This window comes from Pelophylax lessonae (genome assembly GCF_965119305.1).
Source record: "Pelophylax lessonae genome assembly, chromosome: 7".
NCBI lineage: Eukaryota > Metazoa > Chordata > Amphibia > Anura > Ranidae > Pelophylax > Pelophylax lessonae.
The window spans coordinates 59,533,477-59,549,346 of record NC_138774.1 but is presented as its reverse complement, the minus strand read 5'-3'; positions in this window follow the sequence as shown (position 1 = coordinate 59,549,346).

Below are 15,870 nucleotides of genomic sequence, written 5' to 3'. Positions count from 1 at the left end.
CCGGGGGTGGAACCGGCGGCAAATTCAAATGTAAAACACACCAAACACACTGATACAAAATAAAATCACATTACATTGCCCCCCAGTGCCCTTTCCTGCAGTTTTACTGTACTTTTTATGTAAATATATGTATATATATATATATATATATATATATATATACACAGTATATATATATATATATATATATATATATATACGTATATACATATATACGTATATACATATATATATATATATATATATATATATATATATATACACGTAATTCTTGTGAATGAGCAGCCCAAACCAACAATATATATATGTATACATAATATATGTATACATACATACATACATTTATTATATATATATATATATATATATATATATATATATATATACAGTTGGTTTGGGCTGCTCATTCACAAGAATTACATGCAAAATAATGGTACCGCTTTCAGCACCTAAAATCCAAAAGAATCATACCGCCAGGGAGGTTAATGAATTATGTAATATGTTGATGTTTTCAATCAAAAGCTGAAAGCCCCATGTATGAACTCCTGATGGGTAAAAATAGTGGAAGGGGGACCTCAGGCACTACCGGCTTTCTTGGTAGCCAATAGAAAAGCTGGAGACAGTAATGTATCAACTATGGATTTATATCAGAATCGCATAAAATGTAAAACAGGAGTCTCCAAACTTTCTAAAAAAAGGGTAAGCTTACTGTCCTTTAGACTTTAAGGAGGTTGGCTAGTGGAAGTAGAAAATCTCCCAGCATTAGGGGGAGTAAAAAATGACTCAGGCTTGGTGGGTGTAAAATAAAAAAAAGACATAATGCTGTGGTCAGTAGTATGAGGATTAGTGTACAATCATTGCTATGGGTGGGAGAAATAGTGGCACATTATTGGTGTCAGTGGAAGGAGAACTACCCCATCGATAATTCCAGTAGAAGGAATAGAGTCCCATAGTTGGTGTCAGTGGGAGGAATAAAGTCCCATTGTTAATGTCAGTGGGAGATATAGAGTCCCATTGTTAATGTCAGTGGGAGGAATAGCGTTCGATTGTTGATGTCAGTGGGAGGAATAGTGTTCCACTGTTGATGTCAGTGGAAGCAATAGTGCCCCATCTCTGATGTCAGTGGAAGGACTACTACTCCATCGTTGATGTCAGTGGAAGGGGGATAGTGCCCCATTGTTGATGTCGGGGGGGAGAAATAGTTCCCCATCATTGAGGTCAGTGGAAGGACTACTGCCCCATCGTTGATGTCAGTGGAAGGGGAATACTGCTCCATTGTTGATGTCGGGGGGAGCAACAGTTCTCCATCATTGAGGTCAGTGGAAGGAATAGTGTCCGATCGTTGATGTCAGTGGAAGGGGGATAGTGCCCCATTGTTGATGTCGGGGGGGGGGGCAATAGTTCCCCATCATTGAGGTCAATGAAAGGAATAGTGCCTGATCGTTGATGTCAGTGGAAGGGGGATAGTGCCCCATTGTTGATGTCGGGGGGGAGCAATAGTTCCCCATCATTGAGGTCAATGAAAGGAATAGTGCCTGATCGTTGATGTCAGTGGAAGGGGGATAGTGCCCCATTGTTGATGTCGGGGGGGGAGCAATAGTTCCCCATCATTGAGGTCAATGAAAGGAATAGTGCCTGATCGTTGATATCAGTGGAAGGGGAATAGTGCCCCATTGTTGATGTCGGGGGGAGCAATAGTTCTCCATCATTGAGGTCAGTGGAAGGAATAGTGCCCGATCGTTGATGTCAGTGGGAAGATACAGTGCGTGAGTTGTGAGTAAACTAGAAACAGTAAATAAATTACTTAATACTGATGGAGATAAATAAATGTATACACACCTTTTAACCCCACTGGTGCCACTATAACATACCCACAAATGTACTAATAATGAAAAAATTATATATACAGTACACCTTTTGCAGCGTAATGTAAACTGAACAATGTAAAATAATTTTTTTTTTTCTTCATTTATTGGTATGCGTCAAAAAATTACCACATAACAAGACAATATGAATGGGTAAAAATAGGCCATGAAGAACACACATCAACAACACAATTTTAGAAAACCATAAAAGAAGAGAAGAAAATTTCACTGCAGTAAAAATGAGTCACTAGCACAATTAAGGTACGTTTCCAAATCAAAACTACCATGGAGATAAAAGGTGTTATACCTCCTTGAATCCCGTGTACTGTATCTATACCTCAAAATAGCGACTAATGAAAAAAGTTCTGTAGTACTTAGTTCAGAACCAGTACACCAGGCGTCATACCCATGGTGTCAACGCACACCAAAAAGCATTTTAGAGTTTTTTTGAAAATGGGGAGAGTGACACCTTAGACATCTGTCTAAGGGGAGAGGGAAGGTGTGAGAAGAGAGGGGAAAAAAGGGTAAATAAAGGAAGAAGTGGAATAAGAGGGCGAAGGGGGAAACCTCCACGGAACTTCAAGTCCAATCCAATGCCGAAAATGCTTGCAGGTTAGGCTAGCAATAAGTATTCATCTGAATAGTAAGACAAATCCCAGTGAAGCCATCGTGTGTTTTGCACCTCTAGCTTGTTTCTAAGAGAGGCGGTCAAGTGCTCCATGTGTTTGATGTCCTTCACCCTGTTGAACCACTGAGAGATGGTAGGCGGAGATTGTTTTTTTCACATATTGGGAATGCAGGCCTTGGCAGCAATCAGTAAATGCTTTAACAGTGACTTACGGTATCTCTTACTGAATATAGGGGTTAGGTTGAGAAGTACTGCAGCAGGGTTGTCAAAAAGGAAGACGTATGTTGGTTTATGGACAACTTGCAGGACTTGTCGCAAAAAAGGCTGAATATTGGGACAATCCCAAAAGATATGAAATATAGTACTGACCTGGGTTCTGCATCTTCAACAAGAAGGGCTAAATCCAGGGAACATAGTCGCTAGAACAGAAGGAGTAGGATACCACTTTGACAGAATTTTATATGTAGTCTCTGTATTTGCTACACAAGAAGGATTTGTGGGCAAAGAAAAGAATACGGTTCTTCTGATCATCAGTTAATGTTGTATTCAGGTCCTTTTATTGGTTTGGATAAGTATGAAGGATCCTGTCGGGAAGATAAGTCAAGCAGAATACGATATGAGGAAGAGAGAGATTTACGAATGGGACCTTCACTGAGGCAGAGGTCTTCAAATGGAGTGAGGCGCTTGTTAAATGACGCAGGATCATTACAATTGCAATAGTCTCCACCTGCCCAGTGCGGAAATTGTGAGGGAACCAAAGAGACCTGAAGGTTGTGCCCAGCCTGATAGGTGTGAGAACGTTGATGCCCTGACAATGCAGGAGCCTGTTTGGATTTGAAAGGTCCTGTCCGAGTAGCCCAGGGCAAAATCTGGGTAGCCTATAACGGGTGTCATTGGTGAAGGAAAACTGGTGTCCGTTAATTTAAAAAAAATCTTAAGTTCTATTAATGTCAGTTCTATTAAGGGATGGTAGTGATTGAGGCGAGAGAAGTGGGTGCCTGTCCAAATAACGCCATCAATGGGAAATGGCATGAGTCCTGTTCCAGGGAGACCCAAAACTTTTTGGAGGAGTGCCTGCACCAATCAATTACTCTAGTCATATGTACCCCAGTATTGTGCAAAAAGGTAAATCAGCGCAATTAAATATAAAGTGGTATAGTCTTAAGACCCAATAATTTGGGACACATAAAGAAAATACAGCAGCTATATAGAACCTCCTTCACTAACGGGAGAAATGAACTATAGACAAATATGTATACAGCGCTATATAAAATCAAATAAAGTGACAATGTGCATCATATAAATCAATAAACTCGCTTACAGTGCAATATATATTCCTCTTAGGTGCAATATATAATGTCCATAAAGTGCATTTAAAGTAAAGTGCATAAGATTCCACTAAAATATAAATATAACCGTGGTTTAAAATTCAATAAAGTGCTTGATAGATGTTTCCATATAAAAGTGCAAGTGACACCACCACCGTTTAGCCACCAGATTGCCTCTCACCTCGCTGAAGCATTAAACCAGCATTGAATCCTCAATAAAAAATGCCACTTCCTGGATCGATCTCTCACCATCCCATGGACATGATATGTGAATAAAGATAATGAGGCATCTAAGTGTACACTGCTATTATCCTTTAATTGATTCACATTCAAAGTAGAATTGCACTCACATGAATCAGCACAATGGGCTTGTGCAGACCGTACACACCAAAAACAGTAGCTGTCGGGAGCCGTCCAGGTCTCCGTCCCCTATACGCGTGGCGTCTTATGCTTTCGCATCACGACTTCCTCAGTAGGGGGTGGCCCAGTACTGTATAGGGCAGAAACCGCCTGCTAGTTTGGGTCTCTCTAGAAGAGTCCCCTGGAGGCCGGATGATTGTAAAATCATTATTTAGGTAAAAAATTCTGTGAAAGTTCATAACAACCAAAAAAGGTATATGTATTAAAATTGAATCAATTAATCAAAAATAAATCTGTGAATAAACCGAACATATAAAATAAAATATCACGGTTCATAAATCTTTTAACAAAAGTTCTAAAAGAGTGCAATATCAAGTGTCCTCTTGTGAAAATGTTCACACAAGTGCCCAATACTGCAGTGTTCTGCAACTTCCACCTCTCAGACAGAGACTCACTGAACATACATGTCTCCTCTTGCAGATCGGCATGTCAAGCAAAAAAATCAAATGTCAATCCTCCTTGCAGGTTCCTTATCTCCTCTAGAATGCTGTTAATGGTCATCCTCATGAGAAATCATATATCATTTGAGAGCCTATTGGGCTATTTCTTCTCTCTGTCAGTATTTAATTCTCCAATGGGGGGATCATTAGTCTTAGTTCAAGGAGGTGGCAATCAAAATCAGCTGGTAAAAAATAAGTAACCCACAGTTTCCAAATCTTATGGAACTTGGATGTAGAGCCTTGTAACTTACAGTTGTGTTCAAAATTATTCAACCCCCACTGAAATTGATTGTTTTGGCCAGTTTGACATTGATTTTGATCATTCAGTCATCCTGCTTACAATTAAATCAAAGAGGCACGTGTAGGTCAGACAAATATAACATAACATTTATAATGAAATAACCACAAATGTCTTTTCTGTGCTCACATCATTATCAGTTTTATTCAACCCCCAAGTGACATTCAATCTTAGTACTTAGTACAACATCCTTTTACAGTTATAACAGCTTTTAAACGTGAAGCATAGCTTGACACAAGTGTTTTGCAGCCATCTATTGGTATCTTCGCCCATTCGTCATGGGCAAAAGCCTCCAGTTTAGTCACATTCTTAGGCTTGTGCACTGCAACTGCTTTCTTTAAGTCCCACCAGAGGTTCTCAATCGGATTTAAGTCTGGTGACTGTGATGGCCACTCCAAAATGTTCCAGCCTTTAATCTGCAACCATGCTCTAGTGGACTTGGAGGTATGCTTGGGATCATTGTCCTGTTGAAAGGTCCAACGTCTCCCAAGCCTCAGGTTTGTGACGGACTGCATCACATTATCATCCAATATCTCCTGGTACTGAAGAGAATTCATGGTACCTTGCACACGCTGAAGCTTCCCTGTACCTGCAGAAGCAAAACAGCCCCAAAGCATGATTGACCCCCCGCCATGCTTCACAGTAGGCAAGGTGTTCTTTTCTTCATAGGCCTCCTCCAAACATAGCGTTGATCCATGGGCCCAAACAGTTCTAATTTTGTTTCATCAGTCCACAGAACACTATCCCAAAACTTCTGTGGTTTATCCACATGACTTTTGGCATACTGCAGTCGACTCTTCTTATTCTTTGGAGACAGCAAGGGGGTGCGCCTGGGAGTTCTGGCATGGAGGCCTTCATTACGCAGTGTGCGCCATATTGTCTGAGCAGAAACTTCAGTACCCACATCTGACAAATCTTTTCTCAGTTCCTCAGCAGTCACACGGGGACTTTTCTCCACTCTACGCTTCAGGTAGCACACAGCAGTCGAAGTCAGCATCTTCTTTCTGCCACGACCAGGTAGCGTTTCAACAGTGCCCTTTGCCTTGAATTTGCGAATGATGCTTCCTATGGTGTCTCTTGGTATGTTTAACATCTTTGCAATCTTCTTATAGCCATTGCCCTTCCTGTGAAGAGTAATCACCTCTTCTCTTGTCTTCCTGGACCATTCTCTTGACTTCACCATGTTTGTAACCACACCAGTAAATGTCTAGAAGGAGCTGAGTATCACAGTCATTTTAAAGCTGCCCAATTGGTGCTTATTAGGCTTTATTGCTGCTCCCTGACATCCACAGGTGTTTTCAATACCTGATTGAAAACACTTCAATGAACCTCTGTTCTTCAGAGTGGTAGTATTTAAGGGGTTGAATAATTGTGTCAATGAAGAATTCACAAAATAAACATTTACTACTGTATTACAAAACCAATTGATGTCATTTTAGTTGCATACGGTTCTTTAAGAAGTCCTTGTAGGATTTCATTCTGAATACAATTACAAATTTACACTAAATTCCCTAAAACCCTTTACAGCATTGGGGTTGAATAATTTTGAACACAACTGTAGCTGCTATTGTCGGTTTTGTGTTTGATTTTTTTTTTTTTTATAGTTTACCAATGTTATGACATATTTCCAAAAATAATGGCAAACAACCAAGAAATATAATATGAATACTAAGAGTACCTAACTAAAATTAAAATGTATTCAAAATGATATTAAAATGTCAGAGACCAATAGATAAATTACACAGTGCAAACACCCCTTAGGCTCTTGTCCTATCAATTGTCATTTAATACCACCTAATTTACTGTTTATATGACTACACAAGATGGGATGGTCCTTCAGCCTCAGATCTTTTCAGGTTTCCTTGAATTTTAGGTTAACTTCCTCAGGAATAAATCAGAGGTTTTAGTACTAAAATAAATATACTTATATTAACAAATTAAAAGACTTGTACACATCCTCACAGCAGCAAAGCAGACTATCGCTAAGGCCTGGAAAATGCCTAACCTTTCCCAAAGTGACAAGAAAACCAGGGTTAACTCTGTCCTCCTGCATGAAAAACTAGAAGTGATACTTAATGATAGATTGGAAAAAAAATGGATTTTTGTAAAATCTTACCGTAAAATCCTTTTCTCTTAAGCTCATTGACAGACGCAGTCCTCTTGATTAATATCAATTTGGGTTATACTGCCCTCTACAGGAGTAGGACACTAGGCAGAAGGAAAACGTTCTGGCCACACCTTAGGGGCAGTCCCAGAGGGTATATCCTCTCTCTCTCAGCTACAGGATGTTAGTTATGTCACAAAGCAGTGTCAGAGAATTTAACCCAACCCAACTCAAAAGTAGAGGGGCGGGTACTGCGTCTGTCAATGAGCTTAAGAGAAAAGGATTTTACGGTAAGATTTTACAAAAATCAATTTTTCTCTGTCGCTCATTGACAGACGCAGTCCTCTTGATTAATATCAAATTGGGACGTCCCAAAGCAGTGCCACAAATGAGGGGTGGGATAACAGAAATCAAAATCCAATCTAGAAGGCCCAACCGGTGCCAACTAGAAGTTTTAAAGGCTCATCAAACCAAAGGATGAAAACCCAACAGAAAAAAACCCTCGAGGTAGACCACCGTCTCCTCAAATTGCGGCCTGCAAAACCTTGCGGCCAAAAGAGGCATCCACCGATGCCAACACATCAACTTTATAAAATTTTGTAAAGGTATGAACCGACGACCAGGTAGCCGCCTTGCAAACCTGGACCACTGACGCCTGATGGCGGAAGGCCCAGGAAGCACTAAGCGCCCAAGTGGAGTGCGCCTTAACAGGGAACGGAGGATTCCGACCCTTAATAGAATAAGCCTGTACCACCGTCTGTCTGATCCATCTGGAGATAGTCGCGGCAGATGCAGGCAACCCCTTTTTGGGGCCATCCGTGATCACAAAAAGTGAATCCGTCTTACGAAACGAGTCCGTAGTTTTCAAGTATACCCTGATTGCCAAAACCACATCCAAGGAATGTAGCGCAAACTCCCGAGGATGACTGGGCTTAGGACACAGGGAAGGCAATACAATGTCCTCATTCAGATGAAACTCTGAAACCACTTTAGGAAGGAAGGATGGATTCGGACAAAGAACCACCTTATCCCTATGAACCACCAGATATGGGGAATATCGCGATAATGCGGCCAGTTCTGACACCCTGCATGCAGAAGTAATGGCCACCAAGAAGGCCACCTTCTGGGATAACGTAAGCAAGGGAATCTCCCTGATATTTTCAAAGGGAGGTTTCTGAAGAACCGACAACACCAAATTAAGATCCCAGGGCAGTAAGGGTGCACACACTGGCGGAGCCAAGTGCCGCACCCCCTGGATGAAATTCCGCACCAAGGAATGAGTAGCCAAAGGTTTCTGAAAGAAAATAGCTAACGCTGAAACCTGACCCTTGACAGTACTCAAGGCCAGCTTCTGCTCAACCCCCTGTTGCAGAAAAGCCAAGATTCGGGTCACCCAATAGGCACGTGGAGGAAATCCAAGGGATTCACACAACGCAATATAAGACCCCCATGTGCGATGATAGACTTTTCTGGAAGTCGCTTTCCTTGCTTTAATTAAAGTGGGAATAACTGAAGTTGACAATCCCTTGTCCTTCAGCACCTGAGTCTCAATAGCCAGGCCGTTAAAGCCAGCGATTGTAAAGCAGGATGGAAGATCGGTCCCTGAGACCGCAGATCCTCCCTGAGAGGAAGTCTCCAAGGAGCGTCCGCGACCAGCCTGACCAAGTCGGCGTACCCGGGTCGACGAGGCCAGTCCAGAGCTACCAGGATAACTGGAATTCCCTCCACCTCTATCCTGCGAAGAAGTTTCGGCAGCAACTTGAGAGGAGGGAAGACATACAGTAGCTGATACTGTCCCCACGGGGCGACCAGCGCGTCTGCTGCGTCCGCTCGAGGATCTCGGGAGCGGGCTACAAACCTCCGCACCTTCCTGTTGAGCCAAGCTGCCAACAGATCCACCTCCGGGGTGCCCCAATGAAGGCACAGCTGGTGAAATACCTCTGGATGAAGAGGCCATACCCCTTGATCCAGAATCTGATGGCTGAGATAATCTGCCTACCGATTTTCCACCCCCGGAGTGAATACCGCGGAGAGAGCCGGAACAAACCGTTCCGTCCAACGAAGGATGCTGGCCACTTCGATGGCCGCCCGGACACTCTAGGTGCCCCCTTGGTGATTGACCTAAGCCACGGCCGTGGCATTGTCCGACTGGATCCGAACCGAGCTGCCCTGGAGCTGCTCGGTCCAGTAAATCAGACAAAGTCTGATCGCTCTCAGTTCCAATACATTTATCGGTAACCTGGATTCTATCGGAAGAAATGACTTCCCCTGGCTGAGCATCAGAGATCGAAGCCACCAGACCAGAGACTCCCTGGTCTGCTCGCCCAACTGGATCCGATTGTCCAGAGAATCGGGATTCCGATTCCATTTGAAAAGAATCTCCCTTTGGAGAATTCGGGCATGAGACTGGGCATACGGTACTGCCTCTAAGAAGGCCACCATCAGTCCCAGGATCCACATTGAAGTCCGAAGGGAAGGCCAGTTGATGGACAGTAACATCCGAGTCGTTCACTGAATCTTCCGGCTTCTGGTGGGAACTAGGAATGATCTTTGGGAAAAGTGAAAAAAACGCTGATCTGTTCAGATGGACTCCATCTTGAATTCTTGCACCCGGACAAATTGATTGAGTGCTCTTAAGTCCAGAATTGGACGCACCTTGCCCTCCTTTCTGGGTATTGTGAATAGGTTCGAATAGAACCCCTGAAAACGTTCTGCTCAAGGAACGGGAACTACCGCTCCCTGTTGCATCAAGTCCATTACTGCCCCCCGCAAAGCTTTTAAGTGATCCGGGGATAGTCGAATGTTGGAAGGGAAGAATCGCACCGGTAGAAGTCATCGAAATTCGATCTTGTATCCCGACCGTATGACCTTGCAAACCCCTTTGTCCGGGATTCTGGAAAGCCATGGATCCGGAAACCGGTGAAGACGTCCCCCCACCCCAGAGATGGGTGGGGGCGCACCTTCAGGCTGTATTGGTCTTATCTTCAGGTTTAGCTGAGCCGCACTTTTGTTTACCCGACCAGCGCCCTTTGAAACCCCCTGAAGGGGCTTTGGAGGGCTTCCCCTTATCGCCCGCCCCAGCGGAACGAACAAACTTTTTATGAGCGGAAAAGGAAGGTCCTCGCCTGTTACGAGGTCCTTTACCCTTAGCCGTCTGTGGCAAAAAAGTGCTCTTGCCCCCAGTGAGATCCTTTATAATCTCATCCAAGGTGGCCCCAAAATAGGCGATTCCCCTGAAAGGGGAGATTAGCCGAAGCTTTTTTGGAACCTTGATGCGCCGACCAGCACTTTAACCACAACACGCGTCTGAGGACCACTGCTGAAACCGATGCACGCCCTAGCAAGGGAGTGGCGTCCAGGGCGGCGTCACAGATGAACTGTAGCCCTTGTATAATCTGCTCCAGCAAATCTGATACTGCCGGGGGGATACTTCTCCCCTTTATGTCACGGCGTAACAATTTGGTCCATTCTGTCAATGTTTGTGAAACTAAACCAATGGCAACCACTGGCCTAAATGTTGACCCTATCAGGGAAAAAATGGAGCGGGGTTCCGCTTTCACTTTTCGATCCACCGGATCCCTAAAGGACGGAGCGTCCTCCAACGGGATAACAGTGACTTTATTTAGTCTGGAAATTGGTGAGTCCACCACTGGTGGTACCGTCCATTTTTTAAGGAGGGATTCCGCAAACGAATAGCGCCTAGCAATGCGTTTAGAAATAGCAGGGGTTCGTTTCGGACGATCCCATTCTTCTTTAATCAGATTACCAAAACATTTGGGCAAGGGAAAAACCTTCGCAATTTTGGTAGGCTTGCTGGTACCAAAGGGAATTTCAGTGTCAGCTACCTCTGCCGGTGCAATCTCAAGACCTAAGGTTTCCCGGACAGACATGACTAGTGCGTCCACCAACGTTTCTTCTTGCGCTATGGCGGAGGCAGAAATGTCCTCCTCACTGTCTGAGGAGACCGTACCCGAGACAGCAGCCCCAGAAGAGGGACCTGCAGCTGCAGTGACAAGCTCAGAATCCGTATCTGAAGTGTCAGATGAAACAGGGGTAGGCGGGGGTCGCTTTCTTGCCCCCCGTCCCTGACAGGCCACCTCCACCCGGGATACCAAAGACTCCAAAACTGCTGATAATGCATCAATCATAAGTGGGGCACTGGAGGGTCCTCCGGCCACCTCGAGGGGATCAGGTGGGGATACATGTGTGGCAGGGTCCATGATTAATCCAAGACACTTGCCAGCAAACAAAAAATAATTGCAAAGAAAATGTTTTATTTTTTTTTGTAATCCCCCAGCGCAACAGCGCCCCTCAGTGTTACCTGCTTTGGACCCCACAGAGAGAGAGAGAGAGACCCCAAGGGCTCACCACCTGATCCACAGAAGTTTCTATCAACCTGCTCTCAGCACTGTTTCTTACAGACAGGAAGTCTTTTGGATCATTTTCCCGGGTAAAGGAGGCGGCTCCGCCCCTTTCCACGCCTTCCGGCGCTTCCCATGCTACTCCTCGAGGTAGCTGGTCATCTCCAAAATGGCCGCCCCCATGCTGGAGACACGAGGCTACGCCAAGATGGCGGCCCCGCGCGACCTGCTGGAGGATGGCGGCGGCCCCTGTGGAAAGATGGCAGCGCCTGCTACATCGTGCGGCCTGCGGAAGGCAGGCATCGGCCTGTGCGGCCTGCGGGAGGATGGCAGCCTGCAGGAAGATGGCGGCGGCGGATGGCGGTAGTCCAGGCAATTGCAACCTTATGTATAAGGTAGGATCATATCACCCTCTTACATGGCCATCCTAACAGTAATGCCAGCCACTGACTTCAGTCATGGTCCCTTTACAGTGCCCACTCATACAGTGACTTCCGATAGTCAGCTCCCAAACCAAGCCTCCTGGTTCTTATTCACCAAATCACCCTCAAGAGGGGGATCTGTGATACCTGTTATAGGATAGAGGGGGGACCCAGGATCATGAGGGTCCGATCATCCCAGGGAGGGGCCTGCGTCCACCCACAAACCCGTCAGGGGGAGAGGGGGAACATTTTACTCACCATACCGGAACAGGCGGGCGCCAACTCCTGACAGAACCCCTCTCCACCGAGGTGGGTGGGCTGTCGACCAATACGGAGGCCGCGACTCAGTTTCCAACTGGTCGTCGGCGTCCCGGCGAGACGTTTAACTCGCAGGGTCAGTCCGCGTCCAGTGGGACTATGTCGCGGCCGACCCAGCGCGGAGCTAGGGCCTGCACGCGCTCGTAGGCTGACTGGGGTGACCACTGGATCTCAACATCCAGCCCGTCGCCCAGCTCTAGCATAATTGCTTGAAGATCTCACAGGAAAAACTGGAGAAAAAAGCTGCCTAAAAAAAAAATTTTTTAAAAAAAAATCTTGCCAGGACCAAAGATCCCAGCAAGGAACTTAGGTCCTTACTGCTGACTAGACAGAAAAAAACTAACATCCTGTAGCAGAGAGAGAGAGGATATACCCTCTGGGACTGCCCCTAAGGTGTGGCCAGAACGTTTTCCTTCTGCCTAGTGTCCTAACTTGTAGAGGGCAGTATAACCCAATTTGATATTAATCAAGAGGACTGCGTCTGTCAATGAGCGATAGAGAAATTCAGGTCTTCCTGTGGTTTCGAGTGGGTTTTGACCTGGACCTTATATAAGCCGGCAAGTGGGCCGATCCATCATTTACTCCTACGCCTACCCACTACCCATTCTTCCTTATCTTTGTTTTATATCCCCTTCCCTTAGTTGCCCTCCTTCCTTACTGTCTACCTTTGGATTCTCCTATGAGGTCTTTCATGGACACCTCCTTTAGCCTACTCTATTACATCCCACGGTTTATCTGTCCCCCATTTATACCATGATTTTGTGGAATACTTTGTACTTTAGTTTTAAGACCTATGTTAGGCAGTGGATGGGTTGTACAACAACTGTTCATTATTCTTAAATATAAAAAAGAAAAAAGAAAAAAAAAGTGTTTGAAAATGTTAATGCCAGAGTACATGATGAGAGACTATCGTGTAGTCCATTAAAATCTAAGTGTAAGTATGACCCACATTCCCCAGGGCTGGTTTTCCTTCTGTACTGCACTCTGCTATCTACATACATTCCTACGCCCCTAAATATGTACCGAAATGGAAATTAGATGTACGCACTGAGCTGGAACACGATGAGTGGGTGCAAATTTGGGAGATCACCAAATCCTGTTTACGCAAAGTTTCAACAAAAGAAACTACCGTAATTATAAAAGTGATGCTGCAGTGGTACTTGGTACCTAGACAGTTAGCACATGTGATCTCTGGCAACCCCTTCACTGTTGTTCAGACAGCAAAACAAAGGATACAGAGAAAGTAGGGGTTTATAAGGCCAATTGGGAGAAGGAAGACCAGGATGCAAGCAACTAAAAGTAATTCAGTTTATTAATACATATAAAAAATATGTGTATAGATGAGGGATACCAAAAAGACATCCCCCACATATTCACCAATAGATTAAAAACCGCAGCACAGAAATATGTTCCCTATAGTGGGAAAAATACATGCTTCAAGCTGATGTTGACGCAAGGAGTCTCTGATGACATTCGGTTTGAGGGTCCCAATGAGCCAACGCGTTTCACATACGGCTTCGTCAGGGCCAAAGAGACCGGGCACAATACCGAAATTTCTCGCTGCTTGCAAAGATAATATTGGCAGAATGGAAAACCAAGTCCCTATAACACAGTATATGGTTATGGTGATGGCTGTGAATGTTCAGTAGTATCTTTAGTAATTCCTCAATCGGGTGATGTGATCCCACAATGTCGTTATGGCATTACTAGAGTGTATACCTCTCTATAGATTTATTTTATTTTCAAAACCAGAAGCGAGGAGAAATAGTAGTGGAGCTCATTAATTCTTTAGTCCAATTAATTGACCTTAGAGAGCACTCATCCAAACACTGCTTTAAATCCTCTTTACTAGGGTATAGAAGGTATGCCAAACGATAAGGGGAGTATACTCAGTATTATCCCAGGAAGTATTGAGGCAGGGTAATGAATGGTTCAGATTATAGACCATCCCAAGCCATGATCTCCATTCATGACCAGCGAAAATAGCCTTATATATCAATGGTCCTCCATAGATCCTGCCTGAGATCAGACATGGGTACATTTCTACACACCTCATGTTGGATGTGCCCTGTTGCTCAAAGACTATGGGCATAAGTATACAAAATCTAAAGTACTCTCTTCCATAAATTGTTTCATATACACCCATATAAAGCACTTTTAAAACAGAAACCTTTAGGTATCTTTAAACACCAATTTATACTCATGACTCATGTTCTGATAGATGCTAAACAGACAATAGCAAAGACATGGCTAACAGAGAACTTTTGTGTGAAAGAGGTTAAATGTAGGGTACAACGGATGTTTATTAATGAAAACTTGATGGCTCTCTCTCCAAGTTCCACAGGATCTGGTAACTGTGGGTTACTCTGTTTTTACCAGCCGATTTTGATCACTGCCTCCTTGAACTATAATGTCTGCTTCTCACAGCCACCATAATATAACTTAAGCCCCGTACACACGCACCGATTGTTGGCCGTAAATTTTCGGTCAACGTCCGATCGGCCGATTGTCGGCTTGTTAGTATGATGCTTCCGACAACCGACTGCCACTTTTCGGCCGAACAAAATCTGGTGTGCATGCTATAAAATTTTTGTTGGCTGTCACCAGAACGGCCGATTGTTGGTCAGTCAGTACAGATTTCGGCCGACAAAAGTCAGATGAGCAAGACTGGGCATGCTCAGAGAAGAAAAAACACACGGAAAGTAGACCAGAACATGACATCACTTCTGCAGTTGGTTGTTGTTGGCCGACAAAATTAGTGTGCAGTCTAGAGCACATTTCAACCACACAACAACAACTCTGGACAAAAGACGGCCGATCGGTCGGCCAACAATCGGTGCGTGTGTAACGGGGCTTTATTGTTTGAAACGCCCCCCCTGGCCAAACCTCCTTTCCTCATCCCCTCGAACCCTACGAACCTAACCCCCTCCATACCGTATCCAAACCTCATTTTCTCTTCCTCGTGATCTTTCTTTTATTTATAGTTACATCTTATGACATTCATCATAACTCAATATCTAATGAATGAAACTATGCTTTTAACTCCCTAGCCACTATAGGGTATAATTGACCTTAAAGTGTAACTCCACTTTTGTTGAGAAATAAACATTCCCCTCTGGGTGATCTCTGTACATTGCAAGGATTTTACCAAACTTTGTTGCAGATTCCAACCTTTTGTTATTCTGAAGAAATCATTCTTTGTTCTTCTGTGCTGAGTGGGTCTAATGGGAGTGGTTTCATAATTATCTATCAGCTGTGGTAGCTGTAGGGCTCTAATGAGAGAAGCTGCTGGGCCTGCATCCCTTTAGACATATTCCTATTGGAGCATCTTACCAAAAATTATATTTGTTGCATGGATGCCAGAAATCTGACTTGTATCTTATGAAGACTTCTGGGAAAATCTGTGAGCCAATCACACAAGCAGAAAAGTATGTTTCTGGGGTGTGGTCAGTATACATTTTGTGTACAGAACACCTCCAGGTAGCCATATTGCACCAGCTGCAGATTGAAAAGGAAAGGTAATTTTTAATAACATTCAATTACAATATGATATGTCGCAATTGTATACGCTATATTATTTTTCCTTTATTTGCTAATTTTTTTCCCCACGAAAGTTGGAGTTACCCTTTTAAAGAAAAATTAACAGCTAAGCTACAAGGCTTTATGTCCAAGTGCCATTTTGTCTG